Below are 19,662 nucleotides of genomic sequence, written 5' to 3'. Positions count from 1 at the left end.
CGTGAAGGTTCAGCAAACTAAGTGTACATGAAGATGAGGCAGATCTACCTTATTGAAACTGTGCAGACCTTCACCTCCCATCATATATTTGTTTACCCTCTTTCCCACTAGCTTACAGACCCTCACACCCCCAACCTAACATCAGTGGTGTGACAAAAATAGCGGCAATTTTATTTTTAGAACCTCTGTTATGAGAAAAAGCCAACAAGAACATGTTAAAAACATCAAAAACACAATTTTCATTGGAGTGGGTCTTTAACATTTAAACACCAGAGCTGTAGCTCCAGTGTTGACATTCTTTTCCTCTGTAACTCTTCAATTGTTGAAGCAGTTCATGTAATTCCAGCGGATTCTGAAGTGGAGAAAAGCAACACCTGTTCTGCAACACTTCACATTTGTAAAGTGTTGCAGAACAGAGCAAAGCCGATGTGACAACCCACTTTTCTCCACGTCAGAATAAGCCGATTCAGGGTGATCGTGTAAACATTTGAGGATTTACGGCATGTCAAAAAGGGTGTGTTATTTAGCTGTCGCCAGTGACAGCTCCAGTGTTGAAGGGTTAAAACTGTTTCAGAATGTTATTTCTCAGGTATATGTTTATGCCTATACATTTTTTTTACTGTATAGAAAGAACACAGCCCTGTCCACACGGTGGGATTAATGAGGTATTTTTCTTGTTTTTATTTAATTTAACAGCAATTATAAACTGAGTCACTACATTATGTCTTTTTAATTACATTTAATCTAAAGTATATTACTTTGGTCGTTAACTGATCTTTAAAGGCCATCAAAGGCTTTCTTTTCCTGTCACAGAAATGTATTTTATAAACTTGTTTTTTATTTTTATTTTGCACCAACAAGAGTCATAATTTTTGATTGACAGGTGGATGGACCTAAAGGTGGATCTTGCTTTGTCCCCCCCCCCCCCCCCCCCCCCCCCCAGTTGCTGTTTTCAGAACATTGTTGAAGGGTGTTGGAGCAAGTTTGTTTTTATAATCTCGTAGGTTAATCTGCTGTGACTGATAGTCGCTGAAAAGATGGAAAAGCACAAGAACAACAACAAAAAAGCCACAAACTACGAGAAACTTGGTTGGAAAAATATCTCGGCTAAAAGATATATCAAAAAGAGGGAAGAGTTCAGTTAAAACTCTTCAAAATATGCCATCTATCCATTTTTTGTACCTGCTGAATCCCCTAAGGGGTCATGGGGAGCCTATCCAAGCTACTGTTGGGTGAAGGCAGGACAAAGATGATAGCTGAGGGGTTTTTAGCTGTCGAGAACATAAACCTCCAGTCTACTGGCAGAAAACAGTGATGACCAGTGGTTGCAGACCTCAATGAGGGAGTTTGGGGTAAAAAGTGCTGCTCATAGGACCAGTCTGTGTTGAGCCTATGAATCTAAAGCTAAGATAAAGATACTGTATTGATCCCAGCTTGGGAAGTTGGGTAACACGTGACAGAAGGGCATGTGACACGTGTTCAAGAAAGCGCCTTTAGCCTGTGGTGTTCTCACTGCACAAGCAGGGAGGGGTTCTTCTTCTTTTTCTACTGTTTACCAGTGCTTGTCCACCACCTAAAGTTGGAATAAGGACAGGTGTGAAATGTCAAATCTAGCAGACCTTGCTCCAGGCTTTTTCTGTCACAGCTCTATTCCAATACGTGAAATACTTGGTGTCATATACTTCTGGTCGGGAAAAAACTAAAATTATAAACATCTTTTCTGAGATCAGTTTTCAAACAGTTCACAGCACCTCCGTTAATAAGAGAAAGACGCCGTTCATACGTCAATACCAAATGTGACTGTCTGATTGGTCAAAGCTCAACCTGGTTTAACCTATATGGATGCATATTTTGCACATAGAGCCAAAAAACGATCTTAAAAATGTGCATGGTAACACATGAACATGCAAGCCTTAAATCTGCGTTTACAGAGACTTTTCATTGGAGGTGTTGGCTTAAACGCGCGTTGCTGAGGGCGGTGAGAAAGTTGCTTAACAGATTCAAGGTTCCTTTGGCTGATCAAAAATGAGTCGTGTAGCACCATTTTGGATCGTCTGTTCTCTGAAGTAGATTCTGAGTCAGAGCAAATAAACAGATGTTTTGACTCAAAACAAAAATACCCGAGCCCTTATCTGTTTATCCCATTCAAAATGACTCAAACTAAGCGTTACATTATTAACTTCTTCCCTGGAGCTTCTCCGTGTCCTTCCAGCTCACGTTTTCTCCAAAAAGCAGGAATCCCAGCTGCTGACGGTGAGACTTCCACAGCTGGTCCTAAAACTTCCATCCTCTGACTCTCTTTCTGGTTTAGTATCATGATTCATCCAGAACCATCAAAGTCCAGCAGCCGGGATTCACATCCCAGATTCTTGTAGGATTGTGTGTCACGGCGACCCGTTACTCTGCCACAGCAGTTCCGGGGAACAAACCGGCAGAACGAGGATGGTCTCCTCAGTTATTCAGCGTTTAATCACAGCCTTTCTGTGTGAATCAATTATCGTTCAGATGGTTTTTAGCAAAAATATCCCGTCGCCCTCTTTTCATTTATTTATGCCGGCAGAGATCTATGGTGATGTGCAAATGTGAAATCTCCCAGGTCTTCATTAGAGTTTTTATTCAAAACTTTTGTTAAAAGGAGAGTAAGAAAAAGACAAAGGGATGGAAGCCTAAAATAGAGACGCAGGATTTGGTTTGATGGATCTCAGTTTGGAGAAGCAACGAATGTGGTCTTTTTCTGCTGTTGTGGCACAACAGGGTCCTGTCTGCCTGTTCTGTGCTGTAGGCACATTGAACAGAGAGAAGCTGCTGCTTGTGGGTAAATGTAATGAAGTGGAATGACTGAATATGCATGAAGGCGGTGGTGTATAATTATGGCAACAGCTTGAACTGATTATCAAAGAGAAACGGTCACGGTGTCAGCTGTTTAAAGGATGGAGCACAAACGGGAAGAGTTTTTTGATCACTCGCAGTTCTGTAGACATAACCCTCCAACATTATGTGACAGGATGTGAAGAACTGAAAGTGAAGAAGAGCTGTGAGCCCAGTGGTTTGTAATTAAATCTGAAAGCTGAGTCTTCTGACAGGAGCAGGACTGAAACGCAACAAGAACCAACAGATGGATGTCTAACAGTGGAGAGGCTTGTTTGGAGAGCAGCTGCTAGACTTTAGAGACAGCGGTAGGACCAAGATCAGAGAAATGACACAACATTGTTAACCTTGTGCAATTTTAATGACCATCACGTCAATATTTGATGGCGCCAAGAGAATTCACTGATATGTCAGCATCAGCTGCCAGATGATGATGCCCCAAAGCCTGGCAGAAAGCTCTCAGCTTTAAAGTTTTTGTCCTGTTTCATAACAAACACTGACACAGACTAGATGTAAACTAGATCAGTGTTTTTCAATCTTTTTTGAGCCACGGCACACTTTACCCTTGACAAAAATCCTGCGGCACACCAGCATCCAAAAATGTAAAAAAAAGAGAAACTCATAGTCTGTATTGATCTACAGCCTTTCCACAATCTCACATGCATTTTTGTGATTATTGTGGCAGAAAAAGCTGGAAATTGCAGCTTTTTTTTTTTAAAAGATGTATGAAAAGTTAAGTTAGAAGATTTAATAATTGTTTGATGTGTGTTCGTTGTGGTTTCAAGACGTTTAACAAAGAAAGGCTCATTAAGCGCTGAGACGCTGTCACTTTAACCCAATGCACCATGGGAGACGGAGTGCAAACAGCCGCCGAACGCAGAAAGACTAGCGTCTCTGAGCTTCATTGTTTTGTTCACTTTTTCCACGGTCTGATACCGGATTCTGTGGAAAGCAAGACCGCCGAAGACGAGCTTTAGCTGGTATTTTTGTTGGAACTGAGCGACTTTATGAGCAGAATCAGAACAAGGAAATGAAGACTTTAACCACTTCTGATTGGTCAGACTGATGACGTGTGATTAAGCCTCCAAGAATGATTGATGGACACAGTTAAAGTGGTGGGACTTTTCCGTCAACAGCTGTAGCTACGGCTAAAACACGATACCGTTATTCTTATCAAAATGTCTCTACTAGAATCAAATAAACACAAAGAAAAAAGTATTTTACGATCTTTCATATTCCTAACTACTCAGTGTTTTATCAGGGCCTGTTTGGATGAACAAAGAGCTGATATCCTGGAGATGGAAAAAGTTTTTAGATCAGTGAAAGAGGGTAGTTTCCCACGGCACACCAGTGTGCCGCGGCACACTGAACTAGATGACATGCTGTTCATATCTAGTTTTTAATGTCATTTCTACTGATCATACCTACTTCCAATATTTGCTGGAGAGCCGTCCGATTTGTGATGTGGCTTTGTGAATCAAACAGAAATAAATTGAATGTAAAAAAAAAAAGAAAGAACAAATATTGAACTTAATGGTTGTGTAGGAAATCCCTCATGAATCCCAAACCCATAAAAGACTATATAGTGCAGAACTATCCAGCGCTCTGGATTTTAACCTAACTTGGACGTGTGCACACTGCTTCATATTTTTTAGGGAAAAAATGACATCACCCATTTGCCAAAGTAAAAAACTAATAAATATGAACATTTTAAGAAGACTGTGCTCTGTGTTCTGATGATAAAAATGTTGATTATTCAATAAAAATATTTATCTTTAAATGACAAACCATTCAAATGATTGGCTGCTGGGTGTGTGTCAAAAAGTGATAAACCACAGTGATAACTGCACGGTGAAAAAAGAAGTTCTGCGCCGGCTTCTTTAAAACATCCTTTTCCTTCATCATCTGGACAAAAACAAGCGGTAAGAGGTGAACTTTCTCTCTGAACTGATGCTTTATTCAACCCATCGGGACGATCAGCAAATGTATATATATATATATACATTGCTTTATGTCGCCGAATCTTAACTGCGTTACCGTGACAACGCGCCGCACCACGTAACACGTAGTCCCCTTTTTGTGGAAAAAGCGATCGAAGTCGAAAAAAAACCAAGAACTAAGGAATAAAATCTGGTTAATATTTATTTATTTTGCAAGTGACCATGGTATAAAAAAAACGCCTTATAAATTGGACTAAGTAGTGACACATTTGGACACAACGTATAATATGAAAATTTGCAAAAATAAAAAAATGTGATTTTTACGCTAATTCCTGACAGTATCCCCTCCAAAATGGGAAAGCACCCAGATGTCCCTCAAAACCAGTTATAGTGAGGAGGTGCAGAACAAAGACTAAAGATCAGCAAAGACCTGACTGAGAACAGCAGAAGCCATAGATTTAAATGCACCAAAGTACTTATGCACCCTTTAACACCAGAGATATTGCTTGTGGGGCCTAAACAAGACACGCTCTTCAGAATTCCGTAAATGTTTGACCGTTTACGCAATCAACGTAAATCAGGCGATTCTGATGCGGAGAAAATCGACTTTTTCTATGGGCTTTGCTAGCGTTAAGTATTACATGTCAGTGCAAAGCCACTTGTCTCCGTGACACAATAGACCAATCTTCGTATATTACCTAAGCACTTCACTTCTGTAAAGGCTGCTTTCTCTGCGAGAGAAACCGCTGAAATTACGCTTAATTGCTTAAACGGCTGAAGAGTTACGTTATCAAAAGAATGTGGTGATTAGCATCTACAACTAGATGTTCATGGAACCCAAATAATCTAATTTGAATCGGTTAGTTCAAAGCAGAGACTTTGGGAGCCGGTTTAGCTCGTGCTGGTTTGCGGCACCTTCCGTCCGTGAAACCAGAGTTCAACTCCGGGCTGCTCCCTTTTCCCTTCTCTACTTCTGTGCCAGTCCCAAGCCCAGTTGCTTTGAGAGGGTTGCGTCAGGAAGGGCATCTGGCATAAAACATTGCCAAGTTTACCATGCGACTCGTTCGCTGTGGCAACCCCTGCTGGGAAAAGCTGAAAGAGAAACAACAGTTCAAAACAGAGACTTTAGTTTGCTAATCCGCTGAAATTATAAAAGTGAGGTGCTTCATATTATAGCATTTGTAAGCTATGAACTGGTGCTAAATCTGGGGAAAGTATTAACCACTTGGTGTAGCCTCCCTTTAAGCCATGCAATTAAAATCATTTCCTGGTAAAACAAACCTCTTGGATTTGGGCCCCTTTTGAACTAACCAATTCAATTTATGATGAGGAATCCACAGAAAACAGAACTTTCAGGATCCTTCTCAGTCACTTCTGTGCTCGGCAAACCAGAATCTTTATGAAACCACTGTCAATCTTCAGGAAAGACCTGAATCTGTTGCAACAGGAAGCCCATTATTAAAGAATTTTGACATTAAACCAACAGGTAAAATCATAAAGTGATTAAAGGAACTGAGTAAAATGTCTTCATAGCAGAGCGAAACTGCAGATTGGTTTACTCCTTATTGTTTCAGGTTTTTTTAATGGTTTTATAGTATTTTTTCAACAAACTGTTACATGCAGTACAGCTGGACTAATCACTTAACCCATCATTAATTATTAATCCATTGTTATGCTGATAATGCTGTGTTTGTCTTGCGCTAACGACATCGACAGAATCATTATCCATGACGTAACCATGAGGAGCTTCAGCCTCTTATCTCATGGTGTTCAAACACTGAGCTTTCTGAGAAACCTGAAGCCCACATGAGCAGTGGAGCGGTGGACCTTCTGCTGCTGGATGACGGATGAATGCAGATTGAATTTCACAGCAGAGATGCCGTTGAGACTCTTTTATGTATTTTCAGGCGTAAACACTCCTTTGGTTTAGTGTCTATAGCTCAAGAAAGACTTTCCTCTAGCGGTTGATGTGGTTCCTCTGAGGTTTTCACAGCAGGATTTACTCTCAAAAACAGTTTGGTTCCAACTTTTTGTAGGTGAAATTAAAATCTAACACAAATATACTGGATTTAGCATTTTATAACTTTATGATTAGCTTCAGGCTGCACGTGGAGCAGTGGTTTGCACTCTTGCAAGAAGCAAGAAGGCCCCCGGTTCAAGTCCGGGCTGGGGGACCTAACCCAGAACATTCATGGGGAACCTTTCTGTGTGGAGTTTGCATGTTCTCCCCGTGCATGCGTGTGTTTTCTCCGGGGATTCCGGCTTTCTCCCACGATCCAAAAACGTGCTTCATAGGTTAATTGGTTACTTTAAATCAGGGGTCAGGAACATTTGGCTCACGAGCCATATCTGGCTCTTTTGATGGTCACATCTGGCTCGCAGACAAATCTTTGATTATAAAATCTTTTTTTCATTCATTTCATTCATTGTATGGCTCTTTCGAAATGACATTTAAAAATATGTGGCGTTTATGCCTCTTTCGGCCAAAAAGGTTCCCGACCCCTGCTCTAAATTGTCCCTAGGTATGAATGTGAGAATGCGTGGGTGTGTGATTGTGGACACTCTACCCTGCGACAGACTGGCGACCTGTCCAGGGTGTCCCCTGCCTTCACCCAGAAGTGGCCAGGATAGGCTCAGGCAGCCCCGTGACCCCGAAAGGGACAAACGGAAGAAGATGAATGAATGAATGATTAACTTCATAGCAGTAGGTCTGAACCCTGAATTATTAAGGACCCCTGAAGGGTTATTATTAAAGAACACTTTGCTTCACTAAAAAAATTAATCAGAGGTGAGAGGACTTTTATTCTCTACAGTTCCATTATTGTTGTTGTGAGTCCAAATATCCAGTAGATTCCTCCAAAGTCTAGTCAGATCTTTAATGCCTAAGTCCCAACAGGCTGTCTGAAACGATCTTTGAAGCCACTGAGTTTAACTGTCAACACAGTGGAAGAAATCAACAAGAACCAGAGAAGAAGCTCAGTGCTGTGTGTCCTTCAGGGACGGGGAAGCATGACATCATCCTAACAAGGAAGAGCTTTTGAGAAGATCCACTTTTCTTCCAGCCCACACAAACGTCAAACTGAAGAGGAAGTGCCTTTGGAATGCAGCGTGTCAATCAGTCCTGGGACGCTTTAGCAGATTTGCAGATGAGTGAAGCAGCTTTTCGCACTTTCAGATGGGTCAGATGGACGTCTTTGACATGTCAGGGAAAAGCAGAACAGGAGAAATGAGCCGATGAGCTGAATGACTAAGTAATGGTCTAATATTATCATACTGACAGTGGGGTCTCTGTTAATACACCCCCTTTCTATGCTACTTTTTACAAACAAGAGAAGCTACAACATGACAAATTGGCTGGCTGAACGGTGAAGAACAGAACAGGTCAAATTAAGTACCTCTCTGGAGGTTCTGCTGAATACAAAATCAAACACAAATCAATTTGAGCACACTTCTTACAAATAAAAAACATTTTTTTATCCAACGCCTGAGCCTGGTTCTCTTCATCAAGTTGTGACTCCACATTAATAGAGTATTTTGGAAAATTATCCATGAAAAAGTTTAAATTTCTGTTTGGAAGGTTAACAACCAGTTTGTTAAAGGAAACTATCTTTAACCCCATCATGCCTGAATTTATTTCAAGTTAAATTAAAAAATATACTTCAGCGTTTTTGTTTTTAAGGTGATAAATTAAGTGGAGTGCTGGATTTAAATGGTCCATAGGAACTATGGCATGAAGAGTTTTAGAAAATAAACTAACAAGCTAGCACGGTTAACTTGAATAAATCATTGTTTGGCAGAGAGGTGGGCAAAGTTCTAGGTTAACTTGAAAAAAAGACAATAAATATATTTTTAAAAATCATTTATAATAACACTTTGTTTGACCTCTGTTTACCCACGAGCTACATTCTAAAAAAAACCTGTGATAGATGAAACCTGTGAAGTAGGATTATTAGGGGTGTCAAATTATCGCAATTGATTAATTACAGACAATTCTTTTTTATCGTGTAAATCAACTTTGAATCTATAACTTTTATCGTGTTCTCAAATATAAAAAACAAAGGTCCAACTGTTTACTAGTATGAATGTTTTACTTGAACTCAGCTGAAAACGTCTCTCAGTGCACATCTTGATGTCCCTGTACCCAGCATGCACCACATCGCTGCTGTGACGTAGTCATTGTGCTACTTTGTTGTTCTTAACAGAACGAACCCAAACAAGCCCACAACAATTATCTTTTATCAAAGGGAAAAGGCTTACAAGGTATTTGCTATCACAACTTTAAAAAATAAACACATCGGACGATAAACTATAGAATAAATGTGTCAACATGTATATTATTCTATGTATTAATTTTGTAGTTTGTGTTCAATATTTTTTTGGTTGCTCAGAAAAGTGTTTCTACTGTTTTTATGTGTTTAATTAGAGCACTAAGGACCTGATGTCTAGTGCTTGTTTTTCCCCTTATTGTTCAAGATTAAAAAGAAAAATCCCTTGTTGGTGTAAAAGTAAAGGTTGAAAGTCTGTTGTATTGGTAGCTTCATAAAGTCACTTTTTCAATTGTATTTTTAACTTTTACTGCACCACAATAACACAAAATTGACTGAAAATACCTCAAAATGAGGCTTTTCACAGCAAAAATTAGGTTTGATTAAAAAGAAATAATTGCATTAATAAATTACAGGTCATGATTACTTAATTGCACAATAAATGTATTGCATGAGAGCACCAAGGAATATAGATCCTGTGAAACTTCTCACTACACACTTTTTACACTTTTCTCAGACAAACATGACCATTTTCACACTTTTCTCTCTAGTTTAAACTCTCAAAGTTCAAACCTTTGATGCAAAAATAAGTCCAGTTTTATAGAGTGAAAACAAAGATTTCTGATCACAGTCAAAGATTTAAGTAGATTAGGCAAACTGGATATATTAAGCATGGAAGGGATTGATAGACAAGGTCAACACCCAATCAAGACGCAGAACACAATGTGCTGTCAAAAAAAAAAGGACGCAAATTGCACTGATAAAAATCCACAGAGGTGAACTGCGATATAACGAGGAAACACTGTAAACGCCAAAGACCCAAGTTAAACTAAATCATGACGAAAGAAATCGGATGAGAAGCTCACAAAAAACTAGGCTAAAATACCAATCTTGGATTTGTACGTGCTCAGTTATCCGGTTTATGAGGAAAAGGGAGACACAGAACGATCCAGGTGAAGTACACTACCATCTTATAGGAAACAAACGACCTGCTGAGTTCCAGCACACTGTCAAGCTAAAATCTAAAGCTTTGGGGCCAAATTGTACCCAAAGAGACTGGGTTTTCCTCATCTGTCTGCCGTAGAAAACAGAAACCTTCCATTTGATTAAGGAGATGTAGGTTCAGGTTTTAGACACAATTCTGACAAAAGTCTAGTTTCACTGCTTCAGGTTTTCTAAGATGTCTGCAGTCATCCTCATTACATTGTAGGCTTTCTTCCTTATATATATATATTATATAGCTTCGAGAAACGAGTGTAGATTTGTATAAACCCCTTTTTGTCGTATTATTTTTTATTTATTTGTTACATTTAGTGTGTGTGGGGAGGGAGAGGGGAAGAATGTGAGGGGAGGGTGGAAGAGAGTAAAAGGAAGAAAGGTGAAAAGGTGGGGGATACAAGCACTGATTTGAATAAGTTATTATTTTAAGCTGTAACAATTATACCAGATCTGCTGGAAAGACAAATGTTACATCAAAGGTGAAAATCTGACACTTAAGATGAACGAAAAAAATCTGTCCATCAATACACTGTAGGTAAGGAGGAGGGATGAAGCAGACAGGGAGCAGTGTGGCAGTGTGCACGTGGGGGTGGAGATACATGCGTGCTGCCGACGTGAACCGTGTGTTCATAAAGGGAGCCAGATCCTACCCAGCCAGACCAGCCATACCAGGAGAGGGGAGGAGAGCCCCCCCAGGCCAGAAGCCCCCCCAGCATCCGGACCCAGGCAGCCCGGGAGGGGAGGAGGGGACCGCCTACCCCACCAGCCAGGCACAGAGAGGGCTCCCCTACAGGGCCCCCCCCAATGCCCAGAGGCACAAGCAAACCCAGTGTCCGGCCCCCAGGCCACAAGACAGGAGCGCTTAGCCGTACCAGGCGGCAGCCATGGGGGCCACCGGGCGCCGGACACCGAGACAAAGGCCAGGGACGAAGCCAGGGCCCCCGGAACCCATGAGCCGGCCACCACCCGACCGGCGCCCCATCCCGCAAGCCAGCCCAGGCACGCGACCTTAGCAACCCAGGGATCGCCACGCACCCACAGCCACCCCCCATAACCCTAAAACCCTACGCACTACAACCCCCCCCCCCCCCCCCCGCCATAATATCTGATCCCCCTCCCCAACCCTCTCAGTGCCCTCCCCTCTCTGTGATGGGGAGGGAAAGCCCCAGAGGGTCCCAGCGAGCCAGCCCCCAGGTCCGTCCTACCCATGCACTCACACACACATACTCACAATCATCTGGTTACCCTCCCTACCCCTGCCGCCACGCAGTAACCCCCCCCCCAGCCGGCCGACCCCCAGCGCCGTATGCCCGACCCTTCCCGTAGCCGACAGGATACCCATAAGCCCGGCCGCCCTGAGAGAACCAGGCGGGTGAAGACCGGCCGCCCCCCCCCCGACCCCACCCATGTATGGAGGTGTGGGAGTGCTGTGTGTGTGCTGCAGGTAAAATAGGAGGTCACCAGTGTGGGGGGCTCCACCGCTGCCAAGCCGCAAAGCCCCCCACTCCGGGGTCCCTCTGTGAGTGGTGTGTATTTGCTGTGTGTGTGCTGCTAGCATGCAGTGTGTGTGTCTACAGAGGAAGTTAAAATTGTGGGGGGGGCCAGTGAAGGGTGAGCACGGATGTTTCACCATGCCCCCCTCCACCAGACCCTCTCCACAAGGCCCTAGATGAATCAGAGTGTGTAATATGCAAGTAAAAAGCGGGGAGGAGGGCGGGTGCCAACGAGAACCCAGAGAGGGGCATCCCCAGTGAGCCCCGCCAGCATACCCCTCCCATCCAGATCCCGGGGCCCTATGTGCCTGTGTGCAATATTTGTTTGGGTGAGAGCGGGGAGGAGCGGGCGGATGGGCACAACCGGGGGAGAAGGCTCCCCCGAGCGACCGGCCCCCCAGCCGGCCGCGGTAGGCGCCCCCCCTCCCAGAGCGGCCGGGCAGCCAGAAACGGCAAGCCAGCCGCAGTTGGAGGCCAGAGCCACGTAGCGCCGAGACAGCCAGCAAGGAAGGGTCCCGGTGCCAGAACGGAGGGGCAGGGGGTACAGCCCCACCATTCATACCCTGGCCTCCCTAACGACTAGCACACCGCCCCCCCAGGCCCCCCCCCCCCCCCAAAAAAAAAAAAAAATAATAATAATAACAATAATAATAAAAAATAAATAATAAAATAATGATAATAATAATAATAAATAATAATAATAAATAATAATAATAATAATAATAATGAAATAAACCCACCCAAGTGAACCCATTAACCCCTGCTGTGAATGCGGCGTCGACCCCCGGGGGGCCAGGCCACGCGCCAAATACCGGCCACGGGCGAAACACCGGCCATGGGCAGACGACCCCAGGCCCCAGAGCCCCAAGCCCCCCCCCCCCCCCCCCCCCCCCCCCCCCCCCCCCCCCCCCCCCCCCAGCCCCCGCCACGGCGACCAGCCACCCAGCACGGCACCCGGCCGCCGTTCCCGGTCAGCCGCACTACCTACCCTGCGCCCAGAAGGCACCCGCCCAGGAACCCCTGCCAAGTTGCCGGCAGAGTGTGCGCCCCCACCACCACCCCACCCAGGCAACCAGAGCCCCGAGCCGGGAGAACGGCAGGCCCGGCAGAGCCCACCCCCCGAAACCCACCCCGGCCCACCCAACCAGCCAGGACCCGTCTCAACCTATCACCATCCCACCCCTACTAGGTGATGTGACTAACCAGCTGGAGCCAGGGAGAGTCTGAAGCCGACAGGTTTTTTGTGGAGGACATTATCTCTAAACTAATATGCTCTCACATGAGGTTTCTGTAGTGGTTGATGCTAAGATTATTTTTAGATTTCCAGTTTAGGAGGATAGTTTTCTTTGCGATACATACAGCGGTGAGAACCATATAAGCCTTGTTAGATTCCATTCCTTCGATTTTTCTATTAGCATTACAATATATTGGTCTGAAACTGGCAGGAAAAAACACAAAACCAAGTTAGACGTATTTTAAGAAGCTTTTTCCTGTGAAAAATCAAATACCAGACAATGACAGACTTTCTAAACAGATGTATGCTTCACTTCAGGTCATTAAAAATTACATTTACTTAAATTAACTGTAGATACTGTAGCCTTACAACCACACTGTCTTCTTTCTACTTGTGTACGTTTATGTAGAAAATTCAGTAGTTTTATTACAATTGCGAGATTTATTAGTGACATTTTTGTGGTTACATTTACAAGGGTTCAATCATTGGCACAAGAATGGTATTGGCATAGTGTAAAGGTTACAGGTCCACTCATATCCGAGTAATATTTGGGATGACCACTTTTTACTTTGAAGTAGTTTCACTGAAGGGAAACTTTACTTGAGTAAAACCTTTGTTTTCACTCTCCTCAGAAATATTCAGAGATGAAACCCAGTCAACCAATAAAACCCAAAATCTCAATTTTTATCCCAAACCTGTCAAAACAGTCCTCACCAAACCACAGTTTTTACAATGAAATTGAGACAAAACCAAACCTCACACTCCTTAAAGTTGTTTGAGATTTTTTGCTTTTGTGGTTTGCATTTATTTGATGAAGTTCGTTCAAATATTTGCTCTCCTGTGGGGGGTTTTCTGCAGACATGCATCAAAGAAGTCACATTTCCAGACAGACTATATCCATGCTGACACTGCTGAGGACCCCGGCCGTCCTCATTTTGCTGGAAGGCTCCGTCAGACGGACGGATGGGTAATTTGCTGCAGCGAACACAGCGCCCAGAACGGAGCGGAGGTCAATGAGCTCTTATAAGCTTCTATCTTGCATCTGTCACTTCCAATGGTTATCAGTCCACTGTCTGCTTTCAGAGGCCGGGTGTGTGTGAGCTCAAGTGTGTGTTTGATGAGGCTTCACGGTGCAGAACGACCGAGAAGTTCTCAACCAAAACAAAACTTCAGGTTAAGAAGCCACGCTCCTTTTTTTACCATTCGTTCCTATTTGATCCCATTCTGCCTGACGAGGCTGCTGCAGTTGGGTTGCCATGACTCCGAGCCCAAAAGGAGTAAGACGAGGATGATTCAGTTTATCTGCAGAAGAAATTATTAGGACGACGATGGGTAATGTCGTGTCCCACGGCTGCTGCGTTAACATCATTTCATCTTCTAAAGATGGTCTGATCCAAAAATTAAAAAAAAGGTTATTATCTCCTGCTGCAGGCAGGCCAAAGGACGACCCAACCTTCCCCACCTGAAGGAACGTTTGAGGTCTGATTTAGCAGTCTGACTAGTTCTCTTAATTACAGAAAATACGCACCAGACTAACACATATTTTTCAACAACAATCCAGGTGGATCCTGCTGTTTTGCCCCAATACAGTAGGTGGCAGGATGCCTTTTATTTTTTTATTTTTAATTTACTAATGAGCTTGCAGAAAAAGTACTACAGACTTTTGGGAGAAATGGTGGATGGTGGACGAGAAATTAAATAGTTTACAAATTAACTGAAACTAACTGAAAACTTAAAACTTGAAGTTAAGGATCCCTTTCTTTTTTTTTTATAAATAAAAAGAAACTCAAGATCAGGAAAAGTGGTTGTTGGAGAAGCTTCAAGAGATCAGAAGTCATGCAGAAACTGAGAATATAAAAAAAAAAAGTCAGAATTAAAAAGAGAATCACGAAACACTAAAACAGGACTTTTGATCATCGACTGTATAAGAGAACTGGACAGAGTTAGCGTGACGTCATCCGTGGAAAAGGGTTTACTATCGGCTCCAACCAGACTGAAGCATTTTTTGGTGATTTGGACGGCGCCATTTGTTGGAACCATACAACATAAGTAAGCAGTGTTTGGTCCAAGTGTGTCTGAGTCAATATTTTTATGGCAACCACTCTCACCAATCAGGAGTGAACTTATTGGAAGTCCACCCTCCTACCACTTGGAAGCGGAAGAATCTGTCAATCAAATATTTAGAACTTTGGATGTTGGGGCCAGCAGGAACCACATACAAAGTAGTGCGTTAAGTCTTGTAATTCACACTTTGCACCATTATCCCTAACTTTATCCACACCCAGCAGCCAATCAAATTGGGTATTCACCTGGACTGTGGTATGAAGATATATCTATATCATACATGACACATTGAATCCATTAAACCTTAAGTTAATCAAAAAGAATTTAATTAATTGCTAAACAGGGAGGTGGACTGATATAAACCCCCCACCCCACCCTAACTGTATTTATGTTGTCTGTTCCAATGAAAGAAAATGCTAAATGTAACTTGATGTTTTAACAAATATGGGACATTTTCCAGAATTGGCTTTGGTCTTTAGGAAAGGAGATCAGAGCAGATGAACGGGAAAATGAAGGCGGCATGGAAGCTCACCTTCTCTGCTTGTATCAGCCGTGTGGCCCAGCAGCACCAGAGGAGACAAACAACAGTTTGTGAGAGGCATAAGGAGGACTTTAACACCTCGCTTTCAGCTTCCTGCTGAGCCGAATCTGTCTGAACGTTTCTGTCTCTGACTCTGTTTGTGGCGCCGCAAGCAAAAGAACGATGGCCTGCCTCCAACACACCAGCAGTTCATCACCTTCTAGATTCAGACAAATGCAGAGTGGGTTTTCTGAGCCTTTTGCTGGTTTTCTGTGCAAAAATGTTCTCGTCTTCTGATTGGGTTGATCCCCTCCCCCCCTTTTTTGGGCATCTTTGTGTCTGTGGAGAGCTTATAGAGAGACTTTGAAGAATGTAAAATCCAACACAAAATCAATGTCTGCCTCTGTGCTTCCTGCTGTGGCCCCGACTCCGCTCCTTCTCCCCACACCCACCGGAGAAATGTCTCTCGCTTCACAACTGAGCTCAAATTGGATTTGAAGGCATCTTCAGGGTCGGAGGTCACATCTCCCAGACTACGTCACGACCTCCGTCACTCCCACGTCAGCTGGGATCTGTGAGGGAGGGCTCAGTCCCATCCACCCACATCACAGAGCCTCATTTGGGAGCTGGAGATCCTGACACTGTTGACTGTGTTCAAATGAATCTCTGTCACAGACGTAACGCCGTTGTTCACGCCATCGTTTGTTCCAAAGATCCAACACGATGTAAAAAAGTTCACAAACGTTGTTTCCATCCTGATCCAGAAAAGATAGTGAAGAAGCAACATCATGGTTTGATCCATGAAAGGGAAGGAGGAACTTCTGAAAAAACTTTTCATCTGCTTTTGTTCTCAGATCAGGAAACAAAGTTTCCCCGTCTGCACCAGAGGAAGCCTCGTCCTTTTCACACTCAAATTCATCCTCACTGGAAGATTTGATTCATTCAACATTCAGTCATTTATAGAACACTTTGATGCAGATCTGAGCCGTTTCGGTGCTGTTGCTTTAAAGGTGGAGCTTTTATTGTGAAAGATTTAGCCTTAATCCTTAAACCTGAAGTTAACTGTCGTGTCATCTTAACACGAACAAGTTAGAGTTAAATCCAGATGATCTTTTCAAAACGTTTTCATCTGAATTTCAAGTAAACTAAAGCAGTTTTTCTTTTCTTCTCTCACAACCATACTGAACGTTTCTTTGGTTTAATGTTTCAGCAATAAACATGTTTTTTAATTTCCAGTAATTCTGCTCTCAGTCATTTTTCAGTCGTGAATGAATATATTTTATTTGAGATGTGTTTTTTCCTGCATGGATCATCTCCGCCATCTTGGTTTCTAATGAAAATGAATCCTGAACTGGGATGGGTTGCTCCCCCCACCTCAAAAATGATTTTTTTTTTTAAATCACAGTTAGGCGGGACAAAAAAGAAATTGTAACGCTCAAAAATCCCAAACCCTCAATTTGAGCAAATTAGAGCTTTAAAAGTTAAAATGACTACCCCCCCCCCCCCCCCCCATGAGAGATAACAAGCGTAACAGAAACAAACAATATATAGACATAATAAAAATATATGCATCATATCTATACATATAAATGTAACACATTTATAAATGTAATATGTCAGAAATGTACACAAAAATATAGAAAGGACTGGATAATAAGGCACACCATGCTTGGTTCCACCTGGTTTGTGTCTAAATTGGTAAGAGAAGGTTCATTTGAAACTCAAAAAAGCTGCAATTTTCTAATCCTTAATTCTAAGATGATACAGCTATAAAAAAGTGTTGCTACACCTTTTTTTTTCTGTGATTTTCTATTATTTCAGTGAAATGAATAATGGTCTTGTTAAGAAACACATGTGAAAAGGATGAGAGTGAAAAAAAATCACTGGTAAAATTTGAAACCAGCTCATTTTGGGCCTTTTGGGCTTCCATAGCCTCAGTGTCCGCTCCCATTATAAAGGCTGAAAACGTGCTGTGGTGAATCTGCTGCTGTTCCTAGCAGAACAAAGAGAACCAGCCTGGATCTCTGAGCTCTCGGGTGCCTTCACAGTCTGCTGCAGCTAATTGGCTCCTCTGAGAACCACCTCATCCACAAATGCAGAGACCTGCATGTAGACACGCACGCCAGCAGCAAAAGGTCCTCCCAGCCATCTGCTGGGGCCTCCTTCACCAGCTCTGCGCTCTGGATTGGAGGTGCCGCCGGCCTGCTGGTGTGTTTGATCAGCCAGGCGCTTCCTGTCGCCATTGCTTTGAAGAAGCTTTCATGGCTCAGTTGTGACTTTAGGACACTTCTCTGGTGGTTTCAAGGAGAATTTAGTTCATTTCACAGCCAGAGATCTCTGTCTCATTTATGCTTCATGGTACAATGCATTGTAATCCAGCCCCTCCTCTGTAATCTGATTACTTCAATATTCTGCATAAATACTGAATGTGAGACTGGAAGTCTCTATTAGGGAGTAAAGTTCAGTGTAATACTGCTGACATCTAGCGGTCGAGGAGTGAAACTGCAACATTCCAAATGCATTCCAACAAGGAATGCATGTAAAAATGACTATTATAAATAAATTTCAGCCTCAAATACACATGCAGATCTCTCCCTCCTATCATATTTTCTATATACCATACTTTCAAGACCATAAGGCGTACTAAAGTCCTACATTTTCTCCCAAATGTACGGTGCGCCCTATGGTGCGGCCCAAAGGGGTTGTTGTTTGACTTCTGTATAGAGGACGTAGGAGAGGACAGCATGAGAACGGTGAGGAGGGGAATTGACGACGTGAAAGAAGACACCCCGAATAGTACAAAGGTGCAGGTATGAGCATGATGCAGAACAACACCGTTTTGGAAACACTGAGAATTCTGCAAAGAGACTGCTTATGAAGCTCAGTTTCAAATGCAAGTTATCAGCTACGCGGAGGAACATGGGAATCGAGCAGCTGCGAAAGAATTCAAGGTGAATGAATCCATGATTTGCAAGTGGAGGAACTAAGCTGGAAAACAAACTCTGACAGTTAAGAGATGCAGCTGAGTTTCCACGGAAACAAGGCAAGGTTGACTTAGTTGGAAGACCTGAAACTGGCCGGCGGATTACAACGAAAAGCTGTCCATCTTCCGCTCCTCATACTGGGAGGCAGCGCCAGGCGAGTTACGCCACAGTTTTCTGAATGGAATGATACTTGGGCTGACGTGTCTTTCTTTCTGTTCTTGGATCTTTCCCAACAGGCGGCATCATTTATGAGGAGGCGCACGGCAACTAGACGGACTCTGACGATGACCAAAGGGAAGCCGGCGTGTTTGATAGAAATGTAGCCCAGCTGTTCATTCCAGATGCAGAAGATGACGACTTTAATGGAGTTCAGGATGCTGATTGATGACTGAAAAAAAAAAACACAACCAACTCAGTTTTGCTTCCTCTGCCTTTTTAAAACACGTGCATGTTTTACCGGTATGTGTTAACGTAAAACACCCATAACTGAAACTGCACCCTTTATTACATCCAGGGCTGTTGTATTGTAAGGAGAGGAGTGTGTTTCTGGGAATAATATGGCTTTAATTGTGTGTTTGTTTGTGTGTGTATGTATTGGCAGGACAGTGCGTGGTGTGGCTGTTTGACTATCACAGTTAAAAATTTCGGCTCTTTGTGTCAAACCTGTCGGCCCCCCTGAGCTAGAGGGAAAGAAGCGCTAAGGTTGTACTTCCTGTTCTGTCCACTAGGGAGAGCTGCGAACAAAGCTGCGGCAAAACTGGATTTTTTTTCTCTGTAAACAAACCAACAAAACAAAGTAAAAAATATGCAATTCTTAGAATTTGTTATATTTTTTTGTTTTTACCTATTTCCGGGGATTTTACAGCAGAAACAAAAAGCTTTAATCCACCAAAACAAATACCATACAGTCTGCAAACAGATCATGTAATTTAGATCATAGTTTGTATATTTTATGAGGAAAAAAAAAGGTTTGGGTGTTTTCAGCTCAAACTGCTTCATTTTTATGTTTGACAACGATTAAACAAATAATTATTTCAATTCCTTTCTTTACTTTATGCAAAACAAATTAGCACAGGACTACATAATATATTATAAATTTTCACATATGACTACTAAACAAAAGAAAAAAAAAATCTTTGAGAACAGTCTGAAAATTAAACCGTTTTTCTCTCCATAAAAACCAAATCAGGAAAAGCCCAAACCTAAGAAACAGAGAAACGTAATAAAGAGCTGCTTCCAGAAATGTTTTAAAATCAGGAAAATGAAAAAACTAATGAACGATGAAGATAAAAAAT

This window comes from Oryzias latipes, chromosome 11 (assembly GCF_002234675.1).
Source record: "Oryzias latipes chromosome 11, ASM223467v1".
NCBI classification, from domain to species: Eukaryota; Metazoa; Chordata; class Actinopteri; order Beloniformes; family Adrianichthyidae; genus Oryzias; species Oryzias latipes.
Note: the sequence above shows the minus strand (reverse complement) of the source record.